This window comes from Sciurus carolinensis, chromosome 1 (genome assembly GCF_902686445.1).
Source record: "Sciurus carolinensis chromosome 1, mSciCar1.2, whole genome shotgun sequence".
Lineage (NCBI taxonomy): Eukaryota > Metazoa > Chordata > Mammalia > Rodentia > Sciuridae > Sciurus > Sciurus carolinensis.
Genome location: NC_062213.1, coordinates 88,299,005 through 88,325,908, shown reverse-complemented (window position 1 = coordinate 88,325,908; position 26,904 = coordinate 88,299,005). Strand labels below are relative to the sequence as shown.

At 36.4% G+C, this 26,904-nt stretch overlaps 1 protein-coding gene across 3 annotated transcripts in view; it reads left to right on the top strand.

Moving 5' to 3' along the window:
• Atf6 (activating transcription factor 6) overlaps positions 1 to 26,904 on the top strand; it is a 284,449-nt gene that overhangs the window by 67,257 nt on the left and 190,288 nt on the right. The window lies entirely within an intron of this gene.

Genomic DNA, 26,904 nt, shown 5'->3' with positions numbered 1-26,904 from the left:
GTATTGGAAAGACATGTCAAGTAGGGGAAACAGAATGTGTAAAGTCACCATGATGAAATGGGATGATGTTTCCAGAAAAAAGTGAAAAGTTCAGTGTCTCTTATGCATATAAGGAGTATACATTAGGCTATATATAAAGGCTCTGGGAATTATGTGGGGCCAGATAAAGAAGGGCACTTTTATACAATAAAGCATGTATTTGGGAGATGACTGTGAAGGTTGTACTGAGAATGAACTGGATCAAAGGGAGAGTATTGACAGAGAGAGCATTAGAATACCATTGATGTCTTTCAGGTAATAAATGAGAGTCTAAACTTTAACCATGGTTATCAAGGATGTACTATCTCGGGGTACATCTCTGATATAGACTCAGAGATTTAATACCTGTACAATTGGGGACATGAAGGTGAAAAAAAGGGAAATTAGGACTGGGATTGTAGCTCAGTGGTAGAGTGCTTGCTTAGCACATGTGAGGCACTGGGTTCGAACCTCAGCACCACGTAAAAATAAATAAAGGTATTGCTACAACTAAATAAAATATTTTTTAGAAAAAGGGAAATTAAAGATAATTTCAAAATTTCTATCTTAAGAGACTGAGCGGTGATATAGTTATCTGAGGTAGCAAACAGAAAAATGGACAGTTTATGATGACAGTGTTTTTATTTTTAGCATGGCAAGTTTGGGATAGTGACTGAATACTGAGATTACCATTATAGACAGATAGATAGATAGTGGTAGTGGAGTAAATGAAATTATCCAAGGAGAACAGGTAGACAAAGGAGAGTAATAAGAACATGAACAGTAGAACAAGAAAATCAGACTAAACAAGGTTAGGGATAGAAGCGAAGGAATAGTTTTCTGAAGCTAAGGTAAAAGGAGTTTCAAGGTGGTCTTGGGCAATGGCTGAGAGTTTGGGAGAGGTAGAAAATGGAATTTGGTAATTAATAGGTCAGTGGTAGTCTTGACAAGCAGATTTATTGGGCGTAGACATGGAGTCTAGATTGAAGTTGATTGAAAACTGAAAGGAGCTGTGAGTTGAATTATCCCTCTCTCTTTCCCTCCTTCTCACCCTCTCTTTATTATTAGGCAGTATGGGGGATTGAATCCAGGGCAGCTTTACTGCTGAATTAAAACCCCAGCTGTTTTATTTATTATTTTGAAACGGGGTCTTGCTAAGTAGCCAAGTCCAGCCTCAAACTTGTGATTCTCCTGCCTCAGCCTCCATAGTAGCTGGGATAATAGGCATGTGCTACCATGCCTGGTGAATAATCTCTTTTTTATTAATGAAGTTACTTATGAAGATTATCAAGCTGTAGAAGACTAGAGAAAGTAGTGTAATGAACCCACTTATACCTATTATCTATCTTCAATAATTACCAACATTTTGCCCGTTTTGCTGAAAAGTCTTTAGGAAGTCAAGACAATGAGCATGGACTGTCCTTTAAGAATTCTGGGGAAAAAAGGTGGTAAGAAAATGGCAGGATTAAATAGATTCTTTTTAGGATAAAACAAACGTTAGCAGATGGTCATTTAGCTTTTGGTTACATTTTTAGTGAAATGTACTTCTTAGAAATCTTTACATGTTTAAAACTAATTATATTATCTTCCTTTATTTTTCTCCCCCTCTCCACTACTCCAAAAGCCTGCACCCAGACTTACTGTCCTAATTCTGTTGTACATGTTGAAAGGTGATGTCGCTGGTCTGAATGTCTTTCCTCAGTTATATCTGACCTATGTAGAGTGTAATGAAATTCTTACTGCCTAAGATTGTTGGCTCATTTTTGGATGGGTGGGTACTAGGGATTGAACTCAGGGGTGCTCTATCACTGAGTCACCCCTTTTTTATTTTGAGATAGTGTCTTGCTAAGTTGCCCAGGCTGGTCTTGAACTTGAGATCCTCTTGCATCAGGTTCCTGAATTGCTGGGATTATAGGCATGTACCGCCATGCCAGGCATATGTTGACTCTTTTTTTTTTTTCTTTTTTTTAAGAACTGTATTATCAATTAAATCCCTTATCTTTTTCACAGGTTTGATAACCAGCTTAGGTAACTCCCATTTTATTTCTGTATAGGTGGTATCTGAAAGCCAAATATAATTTTATATTAAACTTTTGTTGTCATTTGGTATTGGTATAACTGTCTAGAGCATTTAATATTCTATCATGGAATCCCAGAGACCCATATTCTGTTAAATTAGTGAATTAAGATAATTCAGTGTGAAAAGGTCATAAAATTCTGAGTTCATCTATTTTTGAAAGTTCACACTGTACTAGACATGTTATATAGATATGTACAAGAGACATTCGGAATAAAAATTTGAATTATTAAAAATGTTTTTATTACATTCTTCATTATATACTATTGACATTTTGCCCATTTTCTTCATTTAAATTTATTTTGACATTTTAATTTGTGTTTAATTTTTTTAAAGGTTAATATTATTATAGTTTAGTTTTTTTCTACCTGGATTTTTCTTTTTTCTTTTTTTCTTTTATAATTTGTTCTAATTAGTTATACATGACAGTAGAATGCATTTTGACACATCATACACAGATGGAGCATAACTTCTCATTCCTCTGACTGAATGTGTACAGAGACACATGGGTAGTGTGATCATATATGTATATAGGATAATAATGTCTGTCTCATTCCACTGTCCTTCCCATCCCCACACACCCTCCCCTCCCCTTACTGTCCTCTGCAGAATCTAAAGTTCCTTCATTCTTCACTACCCCCTCACTCCCCACCGCATGATGGATCAGCTTATCAGAGAAAACATTTGACCTTTGGTTTTGGGGGTTTTGCTTATTTCATGATATTTTAGCATGACATTTTCTAGCTCCATCCATTTACTTGCATTTTTTAAAAAGTTTTTTTTTACTTTATTTGTTCTAATTAGTTATACATGACAGTAGAATGCATTTATACATTTTGATAGATCATACATAAATGGAGTATAAATAAAGGAGAAAAGAAACATGCTTAGCTAAGCTTTATACTCCTTTACACTTTGGAAAGTTGAAAATAAATTCTGCAAATAAACCGAGCTAAATTTCTGTATAGTGAATACCAGGAAGGCTCAAAACAAAGCATTTTATACTGGTATTTCCCATTACTAAAGACTCCATGGCTATAGGACATTTGATAGAATGTCTCCAGCTACACTCATGACTACTATTCTAAACTGTCTCTCTCTTCGAAAAATTATTTACATATTTAATTGATACATCATCATTGACATACTTAGAGGGTATAGTCTGATATTTCAATACATCTATACAATGTGTAATGATCATATTAGCCTTTTTGGCATATTTGTCACCTGAAACATTAACTGTTTGTGCTGAGAACATTCAAGATCCTGTCTACTAGATATTTTAAATTACACAATTAATTGTTATCAAACACAGTTAACCTACTGTGCTATAGAATATTAGAAGTTCTCTCTCCCATCCAATTATAATCTTGTACCAAATAACATCTCTCCTTCCCTCCTCCTCCTTTCCAGCCTCTAGTAACTCCTTTTTGACTGTACTTCTGTAAGATCAACTTTTTTTTTTTGTGGTACTGGGTATTGAATCCAGAGGTGGTTAATTACTGAGCCACATCCCCAGCCCTTTTTATTTATTTATTTTTTTGAGACAGGGTCTCCCTAAGTTGCTGAGGGGCTTGCTAAATTGCTTAGGCTGGCTTTGAATTTGTAATCCTCCAGCCTCTGCCTCCTGAGTCGCTGGGATTACTGGTGTGTGCCTCTGCGTCCAGCTATGAGATCAACTTTTTAATTTCAAGATATCTTTTATTTATTAGCTTTTTCCATTGACTTCTATCCTTTGACTTTCTTCCGTAGCCTGTTGAGGAAAATAGAACCATAGGTTTTACGTATTATCTTGTATTTAAATATGAGATTTTAAAGGTTTATTTTTAAACCATTAGTAACCCTATCCTGAAGATTCTAACTTTCATGATTGCAGAAGCTGCTCTTTTTCCTGTTTAATGTATTGTAATATTTTTAAAAATTATTTATTTTCCTATTTTGTGTTTGGTATTTCCAAGGACTTTTATTCTGCATTGTAACATTTTAATGTACTTTAAATTACCAGAGTAATAAATGAAAGTAGAATAATGATTACTGGGGATTGGGAAGGGTGCAGGGAGAGTAGAAAAAGAATGGTTGGATTTGATCGGTGCATGCTGTATGCAGTTGTGGAAATATCACAAGAACAATTTTCAGAAAGTATACAACTACATAGAGTTAAAAAAATGAAAGGTACCAGGTGTGGTGGGAGTCTGAGGCAGGAAGACTGCAAGTTTGAGGCTTGTATGGAAAATTTAGAGAAACCCTGTCTCAAAATAAAAATGAAAAAGGCTAGGATAACTCAGTGGTAGAGAGCCCCTGGGTTCAGTACCAAAACTAGAACAGCAACAACAAAAAAACCCAACCAAACAAAAAAAGGTGAAAGACTTCTCGACTACCTTCCTCCTAACCTTTCCCTAACCTACTCTTTACAATTTTATTTTTTACAGATTTTCAAACCTATGTTTCTTTACTAGTTGAGTCAGAATATACTTACTATTTACTGAGTATATATATAATACAAGCCTAATAAAATAATGGTGAACAAAATCAACTTAGTCCCTGCCTTAATCAAAGTAATAATCTAATGTAAATGATATATTAATCAAAATAATTACACAAATAAATGCAAAATTATAACCATGACAGGTGCCATGGAAGGAAAAGTACATGAATTATGAGACCATACATATAGTAGGTTCATTTGACCTAGTTAGAGTGATGAGGCAAGGTTTCTCTGAGAAAGAAATGATTATGTTAAGATCTAAAAATAAGATATAGTAATTCGGTGAGATACAGGAAGACCATTTGATATATAATAAACAGCATCTATAAATGTGTATTATGTACACATTTGTGTATTTATATGTCTATTATTTTAAAATTTGGTTTTACATAAAGGTATTATTTACATATTGTTGAAAATGTTTTCTCACTTTAAAATATGTCAGTATATTCTTCTTTTCTTTATTCAGTATATTTAAAATTTTTATTGACACTTGTTTGTTACACAATCAAAACACATTGTACCCCATAAGTATTTATAATTTTTATGTGCCAACATATTTTTTAACTTTATTTATTTTTCATTAGCTTAAAATTTTTTTTTTTTACTTTTAGAGATTGCATTTTGATTCATTGTACACAAATGGGATACAAATTTTTGTTTCTTTGATTGTGCATGATATAGATTCATACCAATCATGTAATCTTACATGTACATAGGGTAATGATGTCTGTCTTATTCCACTATTAACCTTTTTTTGATGGTGATAAATATGTTTTTTAAAAAAGTTTTCATACATGTACATAGGGTATTAATGTCTGTCTCAATCTGTTGTCCCTCCCATCTCTACCTGCCCCACCCTTCCCCTCACTTCCCTCTGTATAATTCAAAGTTCCTTCATTCTTCCCTACCCACCCCCCACTATGAATCAGCATCCACTTATCAGAGAAAATATTCAGCCTTTGGTTTTGGGATTGGCTTATTTCACTTAGCATGATATTCTCCAGTTCTATTCATTTACCTGCAAATGCCATAATTTCATTCTTCTTTAAGGCTGAGTAATATTCCACTGTGTGTGTGTGTGTGTGTGTGTGTGTGTGTGTGTGTGTGTACTACCAGCTGAGCTATCTCACCAGCCCTGGTGTTCAGTTTTTTTAGTTCTTTTTATATCTTGGAGATTAGTGCTGTATTTGAGGTGTGTGTGGTAGAGATTTTCTCCCAATCTGTAGACTCTGTCTTCACATTATTGATTGTTTCTTTTGCTGAGAGGAAACTTTTTAGTTTGAATCCATTCCACTTATTGATTCTTAATTTTACTTTTTATGCTTTGGGAGTTAAGTCAAGTCCTAAGCTGACACAACATATTTTTTAAATTAGAGCATTATAGTTATGCTTAATAGTTAGATTAATCCAGACAAAAATCATACATTGCATGGAATTCAATTTCAGTTCATGATCTCACCTTTTCCTTGCTATCCTTCCTCCTCCCTGCCTTCTTGTTCCTTTCCTATGCTAACTTCCTTTAGTTCATTTATTTATTTATTTATTTTTGATTAGTTCATTTTACTTAAACATAAAGGTGAAATTCCCTGTGTGATACTTATATATGCACATAAATGATTTTTTAAAAAATTATTCTTTCCCATCTCTCTACCTCTTGATCTCCTTTTTCTACACTACTGATCTTCCCTATATATTTATGATATCTTACTTCCGGAGCCACTGAGATTATAGGCATGTGTCACCGCACCAGGCTCCCCCTCCTTTATTTTACTCTTAACTTCCACGTATGAGAGAAAACATTCAACTTTTGAGTTTCTTTTTTCTTTTTTAAATAATTTTCCTTTTATTTTGTTTACTTTCTATGTGGTGCTGTGGATTGAACCTAGGGCCTCAGGACTTCTAAGATTTACCACTGAGCTATCTCCCTAGCCCTCAACCTTTGAGTTTCTTAGTGGCTTATTTCACTTGGCATGATGTTCTCCATTTCCATCCATTCACCAGCAAATGCTATAATTTCATTCTGCGGTATACATACACATTTTACACTGTGTATGTATACTACGATTTCTTTTTTCTTTTCTTTTCTTTTTTTTTTTACGGTACTGGAGATCGAACTCAGGGTTTGTGCTTGTGAGGCAAATACTCTATCAACTGAGCTATCTCCCCAGCTCATGATTTCTTAATTTATTCATTTATTGATAGGTATCTGAGTTGATTCCACAATTTAACTATTGTAAACTGTGCTGCTATAAACACCGAGGGTGCCGTATTGCTGTAGTGTACTGATTTTAGTTCTTTTGGAAAAATACCAAGGAGTGGGATAGCTGGGTCATATGGTGGTTCCATCCCTAGTGTTCCTTTTTTTTTTTTCAATTTTTTTTAAATTAAAATATTTTTTATTTTTACAGACACATTCTGATTCACTGTGCACAAATGGGGTACAACTTTTAATTTCTATGGTTGTATACAATGTATATTCATGCCATTCATGTAATCATACATATATATATATAGGGTAATACTGTCTGTTTCATTCTGCTATCTTTCCATACCCATCCCCTCCCACCGCTTTTTCCTCTACACCATCCAAAATTCCTTCATTCTTCTCTTCCCCCCACTACCCCTCCTCGTTATATATTGTCATGCACTTATCAGAGAAAACATTCGACCTTTGGTTTTTTGGTCTTGGCCTGTTTTACTTAGCATGATATTTTCCAACTTCATCCATTTACCAGCAAATGCCATAATTTTAGTCTTCTTTATGGCTGAGTAATATTCCATTGTGTATATATACCACAGTTTCTTTATTCATTCGTCAACTGAAGGGAATCTAGGTTGCTTCTACAATCTAGCTATTGTGAATTGAGCTGCTGTGAACATTGATGTGGCTGCATCACTGTATTATGCTGATTTTAAGTCCTTTGGGTATAAACCGAGGAGTGGGATAGCTGAGTCAAATGGTGGGTCCATTCCAAGCTTTCTAAGTAATCTCCATACTGCTTTCCAGGGTGACTGTACCAATTTGCAACTCCACCAGCAATGTATGAGTGTGCCTTTTTCCCCACATCCACACCAACACTTATTTTTGCTTGTGTTCTTGATAATAGCCATTCTAATTGGAGTTAAATGAAATCTTAGGGTGTTTTTAATTTGCATTTCTCTAATTATTAGGGATGATGAGTACTTTTTCATATATTTGTTGATCACCTGTATATTGATGACCTGTATAGCTTCTTCTGTGAAGTGTCTGCCCATTTCCTTAGCCCATTTATTGATTGGGTTCTTTGTATTTTGGGTATAAAGTTTTTTAAGTTCTTTATAAACTTTGGAGATGAGTGCTCTGTCTGAAGTGTGTGTGGAAAAGATTTTCTCCCATTCTGTAGGCTCTCTTTTCACATTGTTGATTGTTTCCTATGCTGAGGAAAAAACTTTTTAGTTTGAATCTATCCCATTTATTGATTCTTGCTTTTATTTCTTGCACTGTGGGGGTCTTGTTAAGGAAGTCTGGTCCTAAGCCAACATGATGGAGATTTGGGCCTACTTTTTCTTCTATTTGGTGAAGAATCGCAGATCTCATTCCTAGATCCTTGATCCATTTTGAGTTGACTTTTGTACAGGGTGAGAGATAGGGTTTTATTTTCATTTTACTGCATATGGATTTCCAGTTTTCCCAGCACCATTTGTTGAAGAGGCTATCTTTTCTCCATTGTAAGTTTTTGGCACCCTGGTCTAGTATGAGGTTATTGTACTTATGTGGGTATGTCTCCGTGTCTTCTATCCTGTACCTTGATCTACCTGTCTATTTTGGTGCCAGTACCATGCTGTTTTTGTTACTGTTGCCCTATATTAGAGCTTAAGGTCTGGTATAGTGATAACCTCCTACATCACTCTTCCTGCCCAGAATTTCTTTGGCTATTCTGTGTCTTTTGTTCTTCCAGATGAATTTCATGATTGCTTTTTCTGTTTCTATGAGAAATGTCATAGGGATTTTAATTGGAATTGCATTAAATCTGTATAGCGCCTTTGGAAATATGGCCATTTTGATAATATTAATTCTGCCTATCCAAGAACATGGGAGATCTTTCCATCTTCTAGGGTCTTCAATTTCTTTCTTCAGTTTTTGTAGTTTTCATTGTAGAGGTCTTTTATCTCTTTGGTTAGGTTGATTCCCAAGTATTTTATTTTTTTTTTGAGGCTATTGCAAATGGAGTTGTTTTCCTCATTTCCCTTTCAGATGTTTCATTGATCATGTATAAAAATGCTTTAGGTTTATGTGTTTGATTTTATAACCTGCTATTTTGCTGAATTCATTGATGAGATCTAGAGGTTTTCTGGAGGAGTTTTTTGAATCCTCTAAATAGAGAATCATGTCATCAGCAAATAGTGACAGCTTAAGTTCCTCTTTTCCTATTTGTATTCCTTTAATTTCTTTAGTCTGTCTCATTGCTCTGGCTAGTATATCAAGGACAATGTTGAATAGAAGTGGTAAAAGAGGGCTTCCCTGTCTTGATCCCATTTTTAAGGGAATGCTTTCAGTTTTTCTACATTAAGAATGATGTTAGCCATGGGCTTAGCATAAATAGCCTTTACAATGTTCAGGTATATTCCTACTGTCCCTATTTTTTCTAGTGTTTTGAGCATGAAGGGGTGTTATGTTTTGTTGAACGCTTTTTCAGTGTCAATTGAAATAACCATATGATTCTTATCCTTAAGTCTATTGACATGATGGATTATGTTTAGTGATTTACAGATGTTAAACCATCCTTGCATTCCAGGGATGAACCCCACTTGATCGTGGTGCACAATTTTCTTAATATGTTTTTGGACACGATTTGCCAGTATTTTGTTAAGGATCTTTGCATCTATATTCATCAAGGACATTGGTCTAAAATTTTCTTTCCTTGATGTGTCTTTGCCTGGTTTGGGTATGAGTGTGATATTAGCTTCATAGAATGAGTTTGGTAGGGTTCCCTCCTTTTCTATTTCCTGGAATACTTTGAGAAGTATTGGAATGAGTTCTTCTTTGATCTGGTCCTAGACTTTTATTGGATGGTAGGCTTTTGATGGCTTCTTCTATTTCATTGCTTGATATTGATCTGTTTAAATTGTGCATGTCCTCCTGGTTCAGTTTGGGAGGAGCATATGTCTCTAGAAATTTGTCAATGTCTTCGGTATTTTATATTTTGTTGGAATACAGATTTTCAAAGTAGCTTCTCATTATGTTCTGTATTTCAGTGGTGTCTGTCGTGATATTTCCTTTTTCATCATGAATTTTAGTAATCTGAGTTTTCTCTCTCTTTTTCTTTGTTAGTGTGGCTAAGGATTTGTCTATTTTGTTTACTTTTTCAAAGAACCAACTTTTTGTTTTGTCAATTTTTTGAATTGTTTTTTTTGTTTCTATGTCATTGATTTCAGCTCTGATTTTAATTATTTCCTGTCTTCTACTACTTTTGCTGTTTTTCTGTTCTTTTTCTAGGGCTTGAGCTGTAATGTTATGTCATTTAGGTGTTGACCTTTTATTCTTTTCTTGAATGAACTCCATGCAATGAATTTTCATCTTAGTACCGCTTTCATAGTGTCCCAGAGATTTTGATATGTTGTATTGTCGTTCTCATTTACCCCTAAGAATTTTTTTATCTCCTCCCTGATGTTTTCTGTTATTCATGTTTCATTCAATAGCATATTATTTAGTCTCCAGGTATTGGAGTAATTTGTTTTTTATTTTGTCATTGATTTCTAATTTCATTCCATTATGATCTGATAGAATACAAGACAGTATCTCTATTTTTTGCATTTACTAAGGGCTACTTTGTGGCATATCACATGTTCTATTTTCGAGAAGGTTCTATGTGCCGCTGAGAAGAAAGTGAATTCGCTCGTTGATGGATGGAATATCTATACATGTCTGTTAAGTCTACGTTATTGATCGTGTTATTGAGTTCTATGGTTTCTTTGTTTAGTTTTTGTTTGGAAGATCTATCCAGAGGTAACAGCAGCATTTTAATTATTGTGTTGTGGTCTCAGAATTATTGTGTTGTGGTCTATTTGATTCTTGGAATTGAGAAGGAATTGTTTGATGTACATGGATGCACCATTGTTTGGGTCATAAATATTTACGATCGTTATATCTTCCTGATTTATGGTTCCCTTAAACAGTATGACATGTCCTTCTTTATCCCTTCTGACTAACTTTGACTTGAAGTTCACTTTATCTGAAATAAGGATGGAAACCCCCGCTTTTTTACTGAGTCCTTGTGCGTGGTAGGTTTTTTTCCCATCCTTTCACCTTTAGTCCGTGGATGTCTTTTTCTATGAGATGAGTGTCTTGCAGGCAGCATATTGTTGGGTCTTTCTTTTTAATCAGAAGTTCCAGTCTGTGTCTTTTGATTGATGAGTTTAGGCCATTAATGTTCAGGGTTATTATTGAGATATGATTTGTATTCCCAGTAATTTGGGCTTATTTTTCATTTTTAACTTGACTTGGTTTCTCTTTTGAATGGATTTTTCTTTAAGGTAGTTCCTCCCTTTGCTGACCTCCATTGTTGTTTTTCATTTCCTCCTCATGGAATATTTTGTTGAGAACATTCTGTAGTATAGGCTTTCTATTTGTAAATTCTTTTAACTTTTGTTTATCATGGAAGAATTTTATTTTGTCTTCAAATCTGAAGGTTAGTTTTGCTGGGTATAGGAATCTTTCTTGGCAACCATGTTCTTTCAGAGCTTGAAATATGTTGTTCCAGGCCCTTTTAGCTTTTAGAGTCTGAGTTGAAAAATCTACTGATATCCCTATTGGTTTTCCCTTATATGTAATCTGAAGCTTTTCTCTCACAGTCTTCAAAATCCTATCTATAATTTAGGCATTTTTATTATAATGTGCGTTGTGTGGATCTGTTGTGATATAGTGCATTTGGTGTTCTGTAAGCCTCTTGTATTTGATTTTCCATTTCATTCTTCAGGTTTGGGAAATTTTCTGATATTATTTCATTGAATATGTTGTTCATTCCTTTGGTTTGTATCTCCATACCTCCCTCAATCCTGATAATTCTTAAATTTTGTCTTTTCATGATGTCCTATAGTTCTTGGAAATTCTGTTCATGATTTCTTATCATCTTCTCTGATTGGTCAACTTTATTTTCAAGATTAAATATTGTGGGGGCTGGGGAGGTAACTCAGTCGGTAGAGTGCTTGCCTTTGAAGCACAAGGCCCTGGGTTCGATCCCAGGACCAGTTCTTGATCTCCAAAACCAGTATCCATAAGAGAGTAAATTGTTAATCTGGAACTGAAATCCTGAAAACACCTAGTTCTTTATGAAGGTGACACCACAAGGAACATTCCCTGACAACCCCCTAGCAAATGGCCTAATTCCCCACTTCCTCATTCCCCTATATCTACGCCAGACCATAAGCAGAAGACAGGTTCCAGTCTCCATTCTGCAGGTTTCTCCTGTATAAAGCTGTGTTAATGTTGATCCACCTCTATTTTCTTCATTCACTTTTTTCCTTACACAATTGATGTAAAATTATTGCAAATAAAATTTAAAAACTTGACAATGGTTGTCTATGAAGTGTAGGAAACAGGGTTGGGGCAAGAACTGCTTGTAGCAAGATTCAACCTCTTTAATAATGGGAATGTCTTTTATCTGATTTGTTCTAGTCTAGTTTTGATTATAATAAAACTAAGATTGCATACAATATAAGGAGTTTTAGGTATTTATTGTACAAGAAACAACCCTTAAAGAAGCTAAAACAAAAAGATGAACAATAGTGATTTGAAAATAGATATAGGGGTTAGTTTAATTAAATCTCTCTATAGAAATTAGATACCACCCCTTTGGGAGATTCTGAAATGTTTTCACAATTAAAATGTACATGTAAAGTGTATGTGCTTTTAAATTTTAAAAAGGAAAAAGGCATGCTATGGTAACATTAAAAAAACCCTCCATAAACCCTATACGCATTTTTATTCCTCTTGGAAAGTACAAATAGGTTGAGATCGTCAAAGTTGTGAGAAAATTCAGGAGCAGGAAAAGAGGGCAGTTAAAAATGTGAAATGACATCCAAAGACAAGTGAATTATTGATCCAACCTCCTCTCTACCTGCAAGAGACCACCCTAAGCTAAATGTAAAGTGCAGCTTTTCTCTAGCCGAGTTCATTCTTATTTCTGAGAAAAGTACATCTCATGTTGCTCAAACAGTAGAAACAATGTAGATTGGATTGATTGGGAATATAACTCATGGAAGTTTATTTTTACTGTTATATTGTCATTTACTTAACTGGCGGTAAAGTTGGACCTGAGAATATTTCCAAGATTTAATCACTTGCTGTATAAAACACATAAATGTTCATTTAATGATGTAAGTATGTAATAGGTTGTATACTTTTGGAAATGAGTTTAATCAAATTATTTTAAGTGCATGTTCAAATATGGTATAATGATTCCCAGTATTATGCATAATTATGACACACTAATAAAAGATATGGAGGGAAATATATACTTTTTTCCCCTCAAGGCTCAGCAAACAATGGTGTCTTAAAAGAAGAATATGTTCATTTTCACAATATCTGGGGGAAGGACTACAATATGTAGAGTTATGACGTGTTTATCAGGAGACATACTCAGGCTTTAGAATCAGGCAGGACTTTTTTTTTTATGGTGCTGGGGATTTGAACCCAGGGTCTTATGCTTGTGAGGCAAACACTCTACCAACAGAGCTATATCCCCAGCTCCAAGTTTTTTTTTTTTTTTTGAGACTATTGTGAACAGAGTTGTTTTCCTCATTTCCCTTTCAGATGTTTCATTGCTTATGAATGAAAATGCTTTAGATTTATGCATGTTGATTTTATATCCTGCTATTTTGCTGAATTCACTTATGAGGTCTAGAACTTTTCTGGTGGAGTTTCTTGGATCCTCTAAATATAGAATCATGTCATCAGCAAATAGTGACAGCTTGAGTTTCTTTTTTCCTATTTGTATCCCTTTAATTTCTTTAGTCTGTCTAATTGCTCTGGCTAGTATTTCAAGAATGATGTTGAATAGAAGTGATGAAAGCGGGCATCCCTGTCTTGTTCCAGTTTTTAAAGGGAATGCTTTCAGTTTTTCTCCATTAAGAACGATGTTGAGGGCTGGGGATATAGCTCAGTTGGTAGAGTGTTTGCCTCGCAAGCACAAGGCCCTGGGTTTAATCCCCAGTACTAAAAAAAATAAAATAAAATAAAATAAATAAAAAAATAAAATAAAATAAAATAAAATAAAATAAAATAAAATAAAATAAAATAAAATAAAATAAAATATAAAATAAAATAAAATAAAATAAAATAAAATAAAATAAAATAAAATAAAATAAAATAAAATAAAATAATAAATAAAATAAAATAATAAAAAAAATAAAAATGGTGGCCATGGCTTAGCGTAAATAACCTTTACAATGTTGAGGTATATTCCTTCTATCCCTATTTTTTCTAGTGTTTTGAGCATGAAGCGGTGTTGTATTTTGTCTAATGCTTTCTCTGTGTCAATTGAAATAATCATGATTCTTAACCTTAAGCCTATTGATGTGATGAATTACATTTATTGATTTCCGGATGTTGAACCAACTTTGCATTCCCAGGATGAACCCTACTTGATCGTGGTGCACTATCTTCTTAATGTTTTTGTATGCAATTTCCCGGGATTTTAAGGATATTTGCATCCATATTCATCAGCGATTTGGTCTAAAATTTTCTCTCCTTGATGTGTCTTTGTCTGGTTTGGGTATCAGGGTGATACTAGCTTCATAGAATGAGTTTGGTAGGGTTTCCTCATTTTCTACTTCCTGGAATACTTTGAGAAGTATTGTAATGAGTTCTTCTTTGAAGGTCTTATGGAACTCAGCTGAGAATTCATCTGGTCCTGGGCTTTTCTTGGTTGATAGGTTTTGATGGCTTCTTCTATTTCATTGCTTGAAATTGATCTGTTTAAATTGTGGATGTCCTCCTGGTTCAGTTTGGGAGCATCACATGTCTCTAGAAATTTGTCAATGTCTTTGATATGTCCTATTTTGTTGGAGTATAGATTTTCAAAGTAGCTTCTCATTATGTTATGTATTTCAGTGGTGTCTGTCATGATATTTCCTTTTTCATCATGAATTTTAGTAATTGAGTTTTCTCTCTCCTCTTACTTAGTGTGGCTAAGGGTTTGTCTATTTTGTTTACTTTTTCAAAGAAACAAATATTCATTTTGTCAATTTTTTGAATAGTTTCTTTTGTTTCAATTTTGTTGATTTCAGCTCTGATTTTAATTATTTCCTGTCTTCTACTACTTTTGCTGTTGTTCTGTTCTTTTCTAGGGCTTTGAGATATTATGTTAGGTCATTTAGTTGTTGACTTTTTATTCTTTCTTGAATGCATTCCATGCAATGAATTTTCCTCTTAGTACTGCTTTCATAGTGTCCTGGAGATTTTGATATATTGTATCATCATTCTCATTTACCTCTAAGAATTTTTTTATCTCCTCCTTTATGTTTTCTTTTCTTCATGCTTCATTCAGTAGAATATTATTTAGTCTCCAGGTGTTGAAGTAATTTCTGGTTTTTATTTTGTCATTGATTCCTAATTTCATTTCATTATGATCTGACAGATCACAAGGTAGTATCTCTATTTTTTTTTTTTTTTTTTTTTGCATTTACTAAGGGCTGCTTTGTGGCATAACATATGGTGTGTTTTAGAGAAGGTTCCATGTGCTGCTGAGAAGAAAGTGTATTTTCTTGTTCATGGATTGAACATTCTATATATGTCTGTTAAGTCTGTTATTGATTGTGTTATTGAGTTCTATGGTTTCTTTGTTTAGTTTTTGTTTGGAAGCTCTATCCAGTGGTGACAGCAGCATGTTAAAATCACCCACAATTAATGTGTTGTGGTCTATTTGATTCCTGGAATTGAGAAGAAATTATTTGATGTACATAAATGCACCATTGTTTGGGGCATAAATATTTATTATTGTTATGTTCTGATTTATGGTTTCCTTAAGTAGTATGAAATGTTCTTCTTTATCCCTTCTGACTAACTTTGGCTTGAAGTTCACTTTATCTGAAATAAGGATGGAAACCTTCTTTTTTACTGAGTCTGTGTGCATGGTAGGTTTTTTTCCCATCCTTTCATCCTTAGTCTGTGAGTGCCCTTATCTATGAGATGAGTCTCTTAAAGGCAGCATATTTTTGGGTCTTTCTTTTAAATCAAAACTGCCAATCTATGTCTTTTGATTGATGAGTTTAGGCAATCAATGTTCAAGGTTATCATTGAGATATGATTTGTATTCCCAGTCATTGGTCTCATTGTTGGTTTTTAACTTGACTTGGTTTCTCCTTTCATTGGCTTTTCCTTTAAGGTAGTTCCTCCCTTTGCTGACCTACATTGTTCTTTTTCATTTCCTCCTCATGGAATATTTTGCTGAGAATATTCTGTAGCACAGGCTTTCTATTTGTAAATTCTTTTAACTTTTGTTTATCATGGAAGAATTTTATTTTGTCTTCAAATCTGAAGGTTAGTTTTGTTGGGTATAGGATTCTTTCCTGGCAACCATGTTCTTTCAGAGCTTGAAATATGTGGTTCCAGGCCCTTCTAGTTTTTAGTGTCAGGGCTGAGAAATCTGCTGATATCCCTATTGGTTTCCCCCTATATGTAATCTATTGCTTTTCTCTCGCAGCCTTCAAAATCCTATCTTTATTTTTTATGTTAGACATTTTTATTATAATGTGCGTTGGTGTGGATCTGTTGTGATATTGTGCATTTGGTGTTCTATAAGCCTCTTGTATTTGATTTTCCATTTCATTCTTCAGGTTTGGGAAATTTTCTGATATTATTTCATTGAATATGTTGTTCATTCTTTTGGTTTGTATCTCTGTACCTCCCTCAATCCTGATAATTCTTAAATTTTGTCTTTTTATGATGTCCCATAGTTCTTGGAAATTCCGTTCATGATTTCTTACCATCTTCTCTGTTTGGTCAACTTTATTTTCAAGATTAAATATTTTGTCTTCATTGTCTGAGGTTCTGTCTTCCAAGTGATCTAGTCTGTTGGTGATACTTTCCATTGAGTTTTTTATTTGGTTTATTGTTTCCTTCATTTCAAGGATTTCCATTTGGTTTTTTTTTTTGAGAATCTCTATCTCTTTGTTGAAATGATCTTTTGCTTCCTGCAGTCACTCTTTCAACTGCTTATTGGTATTATCATTCATTGCCTACATTTGGTCTCTTATCTCATGCTTTGCTTCATGAATCATCGTAATCATGTATAATCTGAAGTCCTTTTCTGACATTTCTTCTACCATAATGTCACTGGATTCTATTAATATAGAGTCTAGTTATCTTTGGATCATTTTCTTCCCTTGTTTTTTCATATTGTTCATGTATCTTCCCCTCTAGCAGTGCAAATCTTGGGTATTGCAGTTTCCCCCATAGGCTTATAGTGATCCTATAGGTTTCCAAAACCTTTTCTTTAAGGGGGAGATTAATATTAGCAGTGCCCAGTTCAGACAGTATGCAACCCTAGACCAAATAGACCCTATAAGGACATTGACAATATTGTCATAATAAACAGAATGAGTTCAGTTATCTTTGGCACAACAAACAGATTTGCAATAAGGTCTGCAGTTTCTAATGGAGGACAAAGAGGATGGGGAGGGGTGTAAGATGTAGCTGTTAATGGGATAAGAAAAGAATATATAGAAGTTCTAGATAATAGAAAGTGCAAGAGTGTAATCAAAAGAAGTTGGTTGTTAGCATGAGAAAAGGGAAAAAGAGACTCTGAGGGAACAAGTAAACAAAAGGAAAAGAGAGCAAGAAAAGTAAAGAAAGAAAAACTTAAAATTTTTCAATAAGGAGAAAAAAGAAAATGTACACTCTAACAGTCATATAGTGTTCAAACCTCCCAGTCTTCAGTAGCCTGATGCATGAGAGGTACCTGACAATGAGCTTCCACTCTCCAGCAGGTGTCTCAGGATGGGATTTGCCCCACCTAAAGATTAGAGCTGTGGCTTCCAGGATCATCCATGATGGTTGTTCTGGCTTCCGAATGTGTTGACAAATGGGGAGCTGCAGCTTGGGGTGTGGGTGTGGTCAGTCTGGTTGGGGAATCCTGGAGGTGGGTGCAATCAGTCGGTCTGGGGGTCCTGGTGATAGGGTGCAGTTAGTTGGTCTGGGGTCCTGGTGGTGGGGAGCAGTCAATGTGAGGGCCCCGGAGGCAGGGAGTGATGGTTGGGCTGAGTCATCCTGGAAACAGGGCTCAGTCAGTCCAGCCAGGGGTCCTATGGGGCCTGGCTGTTGTCTCAAAATGGCAGCAGCCACGTGTAACCACACCTGCAGGTACTGTGACAGTGAACTTCCAGGCAACAGCAGGCAGCTGGTGCTCCACTGGCGGTCTGCAGTCAGTTTGCTAACTGCTGTCGGACAATCAGGAGGTGAACCTCAGGTGGTGGGTGATGGATAGGTGAAAGGCAGGTGATGGACTGTCAAGAGGTAGGCAAATGGTGGATAATAGGCGCCAAGAAACAGATATCCTCTGCTTGAAACCCGAATTACGGAGTGACGACGAACCAGCCCTAGTGTTTTGAGGAGTTACCATTACTGCTTTCCAGAGTGGTTGTACTAGTCTGCAGTCCCACCAACAATGTACAAGTATACCTTTCCCCCCACATCTTTTTTTATTCTTGTTAATTGCTATTCTGACTGGAGTGAGATGAAATCTTAGTGTAGGTTTGATTTACATTTCCCTAATTACTTTCTTCCTTTGAGAAGTTTCTGTTTATTTCTTTTGTCCAGTTATTGATTGGTGTATTCACTTTTTTAAGGTTTTGAGTTTTTAAAATATTCTGGATATTAATTCCCTGTTGGAGGAGTAGCTGGCAAAGATTTTTCTCCCATTCTGTAGACTCTCGCTTAATGCTCTTTATTATTTCCTTTGCTGTGCAGAATCTTTTTAATTTGATGGCATGCCAGTTATTGATTCTTGATTTTATTTCTTGTACTTAAGGAAGTTGGTGCCAGCATCAATATGATGGAGTGTTGACCCAATGTTTTTTTCTAGAAATTGTAAGGGTTCTGGTCTAATTCCTAAGTCTGATCCATTTTGATTTGACTTTTGTTCAGGATGAGAGATTGAGATCTAGTTTCATTTTTCTACATACCCAGCTTCCCTAGCACCATTTGTTAAAAAGATGTCTTCTCCCCAATATATATATATATTTATTTTTTTTTCGGCACCTTTATGAAGTATCAGATGAATTTAAGTATATGTATTTGTATCTTTTATTGTGTTCCATTGGTCTTCATGTGTGCTTTGATGTCAATACCATACTGTTTTTGTTATTATAGCTTTATAGTATAATTTCAGATCAGGTATTGTGATGTCTCCTATATCACTTTTCTTGCTTAATACTAGTACTGGGGATTTCTTTGGCTATTTTGGGTGTCTTATTCTTCTAAATGAATTTAAGGATTGTTTTGAAGAATGTCATTGGTATTTTTTTTATTTGTTCTTTTTAGTTATACATGACAGTAGAATGTGTTTTACATTATCATACATACATGGAGTATAACTTCCCATTCTTGTGGTTGTGTCATTGGTATTTTGATGGGGATTACATTGTATCTGTATATTGCTTTTGGTATTATGGCCATTTAAAAATTATTTTTTTAGTTGTATGTGGACACAGTGCCTTTACTTTATTTTTATGTAGTGCAGAGAATTGAACCCAGTGCCTTACACATGCTAGGCAAGTGCTCTACCACTGAGCTACAATTCTAGCCCTTATGGCCATTTTGACCATATTAATTCTGCCTATCCAAGAACATGGGAAGTCTTTCTATCTTCTAAGATCTTCTTCAGTTTCTTTCTTTCAGTGTTCTATAATTTTGATCGTAGAGCTTTTTTTACCTCCTTGGTTAGATTAGTTCCCCCCCTGCAGTCTAAGGGCTCTATGACACAAGAATGCCCACAATTTTGGTCACAATTTGCAAGTCTCAGGTTATGATCTGCAATTTTTTTTATCAACTGACTATAAATTGAGGTTTCTTACAACATGTCCCCAAGGTTCAATAATTTGCTAGTATGGCTCACAAAACTCAGGGAAACACTTTATATTCTATTATTGATTTATTATAAAGGATACTTAGGGCAAACCAAATGGAAGAGATGCATAGGATAAGGCATAGGAGGGGTGACAGACTTCCATAACTTCTATAGGGTCACTATTCTCTCAGCAGTTTCTTGTATTTACCAACCTGGAAGCACTCTGGTTCCCAATGTTTAGAGTTTTTTTGGGGGGAGTTCATTATGTCAGCGAGACTAAACCATTGGCCCTTGGTGATTGAGTTGTGTCTACTCCGTTTCCTCCCGTGGAGTTGGGGGATGGGACTGAAAATTCCAACTCAAGATTCACATGATTGGTTCCTCTCGCAATCAGTCCCCATCTTCCAAGGGTCATCTCATTAACACAAACTCAAGTATGGTTGGAAGGGGCTTGTAAATAAAGAAACAAAAAAAAAACAAAAAAATCCCGCTCCTCTTACCTCCTCTTACTCAGGAAATCTCAAGGGTTTTAGGAGCTTATGCCCAGAACCCAGGATAACAACTAAAACTATATATTTCTTATGTATCATAATATCACAGGCATCTCTTCTTTTTTTTAAACACAATCTCATTATATTGCCCAGGATGGTCCAAACTCCTAGAAGCTTAAGTGATTCTCTCACTTCAGCCTAAGTATCTGAGACTACAGGTGTGTCCCCACAAGACTGGCACAGGCATATTCTTGAGGGAACATAGAAGTAACCAGTAACTGATAGTGGCAATTGTAGACAACTTTATGTAATTGCATTCAGTGAACAAAATAAAGAGGATTGGATTATGCTGAGGGAAGTAAGGATGGGCTTGGGGGAGGCATCTTGCTGCGAAACCCCTCATGGCTGCTGAGAAGAAAGTGTATTCGCTCTTGGTTGGATGGTATATTCTATAAATGTCTGTTAAGTCTAAATTATTGATTGTGTTATTGAGATCTATGGTTTCTTTGTTCAATTTTTGTTTGGAAGATCTGTCCAATGGTGAGAGAGGCGTGTTAAAATCACCTAGTATTATTGTGTTATGGTCTATTTGGTTTCTAAAATTGAGAAGGATTTGTTTAACATACATGAATGAGCCACTGTTTGGGGCATAGATGTTTATGATTGTTATATCTTGCTGATTTATGCTTCCCTTAAGCAGTATGAAATGTCCTTCTTTATCCCTTCTGACTAACATTGGCTTGAAGTCCACATTATCTGAAATGAGGATGGATACTCCAGCTTTTTTGCTGAGTCCATGTGCATGGTATGTTTTTCCCCATCCTTTCACCTTTAGTCTATGGGTATCTCTTTCTATGAGGTGAGTCTCTTGCAGGCAACATATTGTTGGATCTTTCTTTTTTATCCAATCTGCCAGTATATGTCTTTTGATTGATGAATTCAGGCCATTAACATTCAGGGTTATTATTGAGATATGATTTGTATTCCCGGTCATTTGGTTCATATTTAAAATTTTTGACACATCTTGGTTCCTCCTTTATTTGATAGTTCCTTTAGGATAATTCCTCCCTTTGCTGATTTGCTTCTTTGTTTTTTATCTCTTCCTCATGAAATATTTTGCTGAGAATGTTCTGTAATGCTGGCTTTCTTTTTGTAAATTCTTTTAGCTTTTGTTTATCATGGAATGATTTTATTTCATCGTCAAATTTGAAGGTAAGTTTTGCTGGGTATAAGATTCTTGGTTGGCATCCATTTTCTTTCAGAGCTTGAAAAATGTTGTTCCAGGCCCTTCTAGCTTTTAGGGTCTGAATTGAAAAATCTGCTGATATCCGTATTGGTTTCCCCTGAATGTAATTTGGTTCTTTTCTCTCACAGCCTTTAAAATTCTGTCTTTATTTTGTATGTTAGGTATTTTCATTATAATGTGCCTTGGTGTGGGTCTGTTGTAATTTTGTGTATTTGGAGTCCTATAAGCCTCTTGGACTTGATTTTCCATTTCATTCTTCAGATTTGGGAAATTTTCTGATATTATTTCATTGAATAGATCGTTCATTCCTTTGGTTTGTTTCTCTAAGCCTTCCTCAATCCCAATAATTCTCAAATTTGGCCTTTTCATGATATCCCATAGTTCTTGGAGATTCTGTTCATGATTTCTCACCATCTTCTCTGTTTGTTCAACTTTGTTTTCGAGGTTAAATATTTTGTCTTCAATATCTGAAGTTCTGTCTTCCAGGTGTTCTATCCTATTGGTTATGCTTTCTATGGAGTTCTTAATTTGGTTTATTGTTTCCTTCATTTCAAGGATTTCTGTTTGTTTTTTTTTTTTCAATATCTCTTAACTCTTTATTGAAATGATCCTTTGCTTCCTGAATTTGCTCTGTTAACTGTCGATTGGTGCGATCATTCAATGCCTGCATTTGCTCTTTCATCTCATCGTTTACTTCCCTAATCATTTTAATTATGTACATTCTGAACTCCCTTTCTGTCATTTCTTCTGCCATGCTGTCGTTGGATTTTATTGATGTAACATCTAGATTTGTTTGGGGCATTTTCTTCCCTTGTTTTCTCATATTGTTCAGGAATCAGTGGGTCATTAAGATATTGCAGATTTCCTCTATCGACTTATAATGTCCCTGAAGATTGCTAGTATATCCCCTCTTATCCTTCAGTAGCCTGAAGTCTTGGAGGAAGTTGATAATGCGGAGCTCCACGAAGAAGCTGCCTCTCTAGGGGTGGTGACCCTCAGGTGGTGTATATTCCCTGCTAGTGGGCAGAGGTGCCTCCACTTGTTGACCAATGGTCATCCAATGGGGAACTAGGCTGTGGGCTGAGGCAAGTCCTGTTTGTGCCTGTGTCTCTGGTTTTACCTTCTCTGTGGGAAAACCTCCCCCGGCAGGGAAGACTCACTCGGTGGGGATGTCTTGCTGGTCAGTTCCCCTCCTAGAGGTTCCCCTCAATCTACAACTACCGCCTGGGCTGGGCTGTCTTCCTCTGCAACGTTCCCAGGGGTCCGGACCTACCTCCTGGGCCTGAGAGCCTCACCCTCCGCAGGCGAGTCTCCTTAGGCTGCCTCTCCCAGAGACTCTGCCCACAGTCCTGGAAACTTCGCTCCGCCCCTAGGTGTGTCTCTGTGCGGCTCTTCCAGCAAGAAGCCACCTAGCTCCTGGGACCCTGCTCTGCACCTAATCGCCTGGCTATGCGGCCCCTCCTCTGAGCCGCCACCTGGAGCCCCGTACAATAGCTCCGAGACCCAGAGACCCGCCACACACCTCCTCCTCCGGACAGCCGCCTGGTTTCCGACGCAGTCACTAGGAGTCCAAGCAACTCACTTCGCGTCTCCTCCTCCCGCCAACCGCCTGTAGCCCTAGGCAGTCACTCCGAGTCCAAGTGACCCGCCCTGTTCCTCCTCCTCCTCCTCGGGGTAGCCCCCCCGGGTGTTCAGGAGTGGTGGCTCCGAGACCAAGTGACCTACCACGCTCCTCCTCCAGGCAGGCCACCGGTGTTCAGGAGCGGTCGCTTTTAGTCCAATCAACTCACCACTCGCCTCCTCCTCTGGCAACCACCTGTGGCTCTGATGCAGTCACTCCTAGACCAAGCGACCCACCGCCCTCCTCCTCCAGGCAGGCCACCGGTGTTCTGGAGCAGTCGTTCTGAGTTCAAACAGCTCGCCATGCAGCTCCTCCTCTGGCAACCGCCTGTGGCTCAGATGCAGTCACTCCTAGACCAAGTGACCCGCCGCGCTCCTCCTCTTCCTCCGGGCAACCTCCCGGTGTTCAGGAGCGCTCGCTCTGAGTTCACACAGCTCGCCACGCAGCTCCTCCTCAGGCAGGCACCCAGAGCCCCAGTGGTTGCTCGAGTCCAAGTGCTGTGCTGAGCCGCCTCCTCTACGATGATCCCAGTTTTCCATGTTTACCGCTCCTGTGGAGGGAGGGGCGTCTCGCCGAACAACTCTACTTCACAAAGTTCCCTGCGTTCCGGGGCTACCGCCCCATCTGGGATGCCTCCCCAATGGGAGAGACTCACCCGGCGGCTTTGAGTTGGTCCCAAGCCTCTTACTATCTCCTCTTTTGAATCCTGCGTCCTGGAGCAACGTGAAATGCAGCCGCCCTCTAGTCCGCCATCTTGAAAACCCGAAACCCCTCATGGGAAAACAGAAATTTGAGAAAAAAAGATTGGAACAAAAAAGTTTTAAATAAATTAATGATCTTCATAGCTGCTGTGGAAATTAAGTTTGAAAGGAAGAGTTGATGGTCCACATTTTATCAAGAAAAGATTTGTGTTAAAAAAATGAGGTGGACTGTATGGAAAAGGTAATAAGAATAGGAGAAAGTTTTAAATATTTTATAATCCTAAAGATCAACTAGTTGAGATCTTTCTCTGTGTGAAGCTTTAAGAATTCAGCAAATAGTGGGACTATTAGGAACTATTCAAATTTAAAAACATGCTTAAAGATTTAAATTAAAGAAAATTAACAAAGGGAAGAGCTGACAGAAATGAAGAAATATAGAAGTATCTTAAGGAGTTGGAATATCTCCAAACACTAGGAAGAAAATAAGGAAGAAACTGGCTGTGAAACTCATAAAAACCAAGAACTTTTCTTCTAAACAAGATTTGGCAGAGCAGGGAAATATCAAAGCTCAGAAGACAACAATGATTTGAAACTCTTGACACTTGCCTCTGAACCAAACATTAGGAATCAAGATTTTCCACGCGTGTGTTATTCAGAAACGTTTCTTGGTTGACCCATCATTTGCAGTCTTTGTTGCAGGATGGTGCCTTCTCAAGTCTGGGATTCAGCTAGAGGAGCAAGAACTTCCCAGTTGAACCTTATTAGTTCCACCTGGAAGATATTTATTGACCAACTTCCACATCTATGATCTTGTGTTTCTAGAAACCTTAAACAAGCATTATTATGTTTTCACTGGTGCAGATTTGAAGTTCTACCTGCACTTTTCTCAGATGCCACAAAATTAAATTTGTTCAGAAAAATACACATTTTAATCTGAGATTTCTAAAGCAGTTTAAATTTGGGAACCTAAACTCTTTTAGAACAGATCCCATTACCATAATGAGATTAATTATGTTGTTTCAGATGTTCAATGTAAAATTGAACTGTTGTGTCTTATTGATATGGGCCCAAGTGAAGCAATATAGGACATGTTTGCCAAATATATGTATATATATATTTTAAGATATATATGTATATATATACATAAAAACACATCCATACACACATATTTATATCTTAAATATATGTGTGGTATAAAAAAGAAACTTTTTTGAAAGCATTTTGTTATGAAATGTAAATGTCTTCTTTTTTTTATGATTTTTTTTATTGTAAACAAATGGGATACATGTTGTTTCTCTGTTTGTACATGGTGTAAAGGCATACCATTTGTGTAATCATAAATTTACATAGGGTAATGTTGTTTGATTCATTCTGTTATTTTTCCCCTTCCCCCCACCCCTCCCACCCCTCTTTTCCCTCTATACAGTCCTTCCTTCCTCCATTCTTGCCCCCCTCCCTAACCCTAACTCTAACCCTAACACTAACCCCTCCCACCCTTCATTATGTGTCATCATCCACTTATTAGCGATATCATTCATCCTTTGGTGTTTTGAAATTGGCTTATCTCACTTAGCATGATATTCACCAGTTTCATCCATTTGCCTGCAAATGCCATAATTTTATCATTCTTTATGGCAGAGTAATATTCCATTGTATATATATACCACATTTTCTTTATCCATTCATCAATTGAAGGACATCTAGGTTGGTTCCACAATCTGGCTATTGTGAACTGAGCAGCTATGAACATTGATGTGGCTGTATCTCTATAGTATGCTGATTTTAAGTCCTTTTGGTATAGGCCAAGGAGTGGGATAGCTGGGTCAAATGGTGGTTCCATTCCAAGTTTTCTAAGGAGTCTCCATAGTGCTTTCCAGAGTGGCTGCACTAATTTGCAGCCCCACCAGCAATGTATGAGTGTACCTTTCTCCCTACATCCTTGCCAACACCTGTTGTTGCTTGTATTCTTGATAATCGCCATTCTAATTGGGGTGAGATGGAATCTTAGGGTGGTTTTGATTTGCATTTCTCTTATTACTGGAGATGTTGAACATTTTTCCATATGTTTGTTGATTGCTTGTATATCTTCTTCTGTGAAGTGTCTATTCATTTCCTTAGCCCATTTGTCAATTGGATTACTTGCATTCTTGGTGTAGAGTTTTTTGAGTTCTTTATAGATTCTGGAGATTAGTGCTCTATCTGAAGTATGATTGGCAAAGATTTTCTCCCACTCTGTAGGCTCTTTCTTCGCATTGCTGATAGTTTCCTTTGCTGAGAGAAAGCTTTTTAGTTTGAATCTATTCCAGTTATTGATTCTTGCTTTTATTTCTTGTGCTATGGGAGTCCTGTTGAGAACGTCTGGTCCTAAGCCGACATGTTGAAGCTCTGGACCTACTTTTTCTTCTATAAGATGCAAGGTCTCTGGTCTGATTCCGAGGTCCTTAATCCATTTTGAGTTTAGTTTCGTGCATGGTGAGAGATATGGGTTGAGTTTCATTCTGTTGCATATGGATTTCCAATTCTCTCAGCACCATTTGTTGAAGAGGCTATCTTTTCTCCATTGCATATTTTTGGCCCCTTTGTCTAGTATGAGAAAATTGTATTTATTTGGGTTTGTGTCCGTGTCCTCTATTCTGTACCATTGATCTACCTGTCTATTTTGGTACCAATACCATGCCGTTTTTGTTACTATTGCTTTGTAGTACAGTTGAAGTTCAGGTATTGCAATACCCCCTGCTTCATTTTTCCTGCGAAGGATTGCTTTAGCAATTCTGGGTTTCTTATTCTTCCAGATGAATTTCATGATTGCTTGTTCTACTTCTGTAAGGTACATCGTTGGGATTTTAATTGGAATTGCATTGAATCTGTATAGCACTTTTGGTAGTATGGCCATTTTGACAATATTAATTCTTCCTATCCAAGAACATGGGAGATCTTTCCATCTTCTAAGGTTTTCTTTAATTTCTTTCTTTAGTGTGCTGTAGTTCTCATTGTAGAGGTCTTTCACCTCTTTTGTGAGATTGATTCCCAAGTATTTTATTTTTTTCGATGTTATTGTGAATGGAGTAGTTTTCCTAATTTCTCTTTCTGAAGATTCATCACTTATGTATAAAAATGCATTAGATTTATGTGCATTGATCTTATATCCCGCTACTTTACTGAATTCACTTATGAGTTCTAAAAGTTTTCTGGTGGAATTTCCTGGTTCCTCAAAGTAT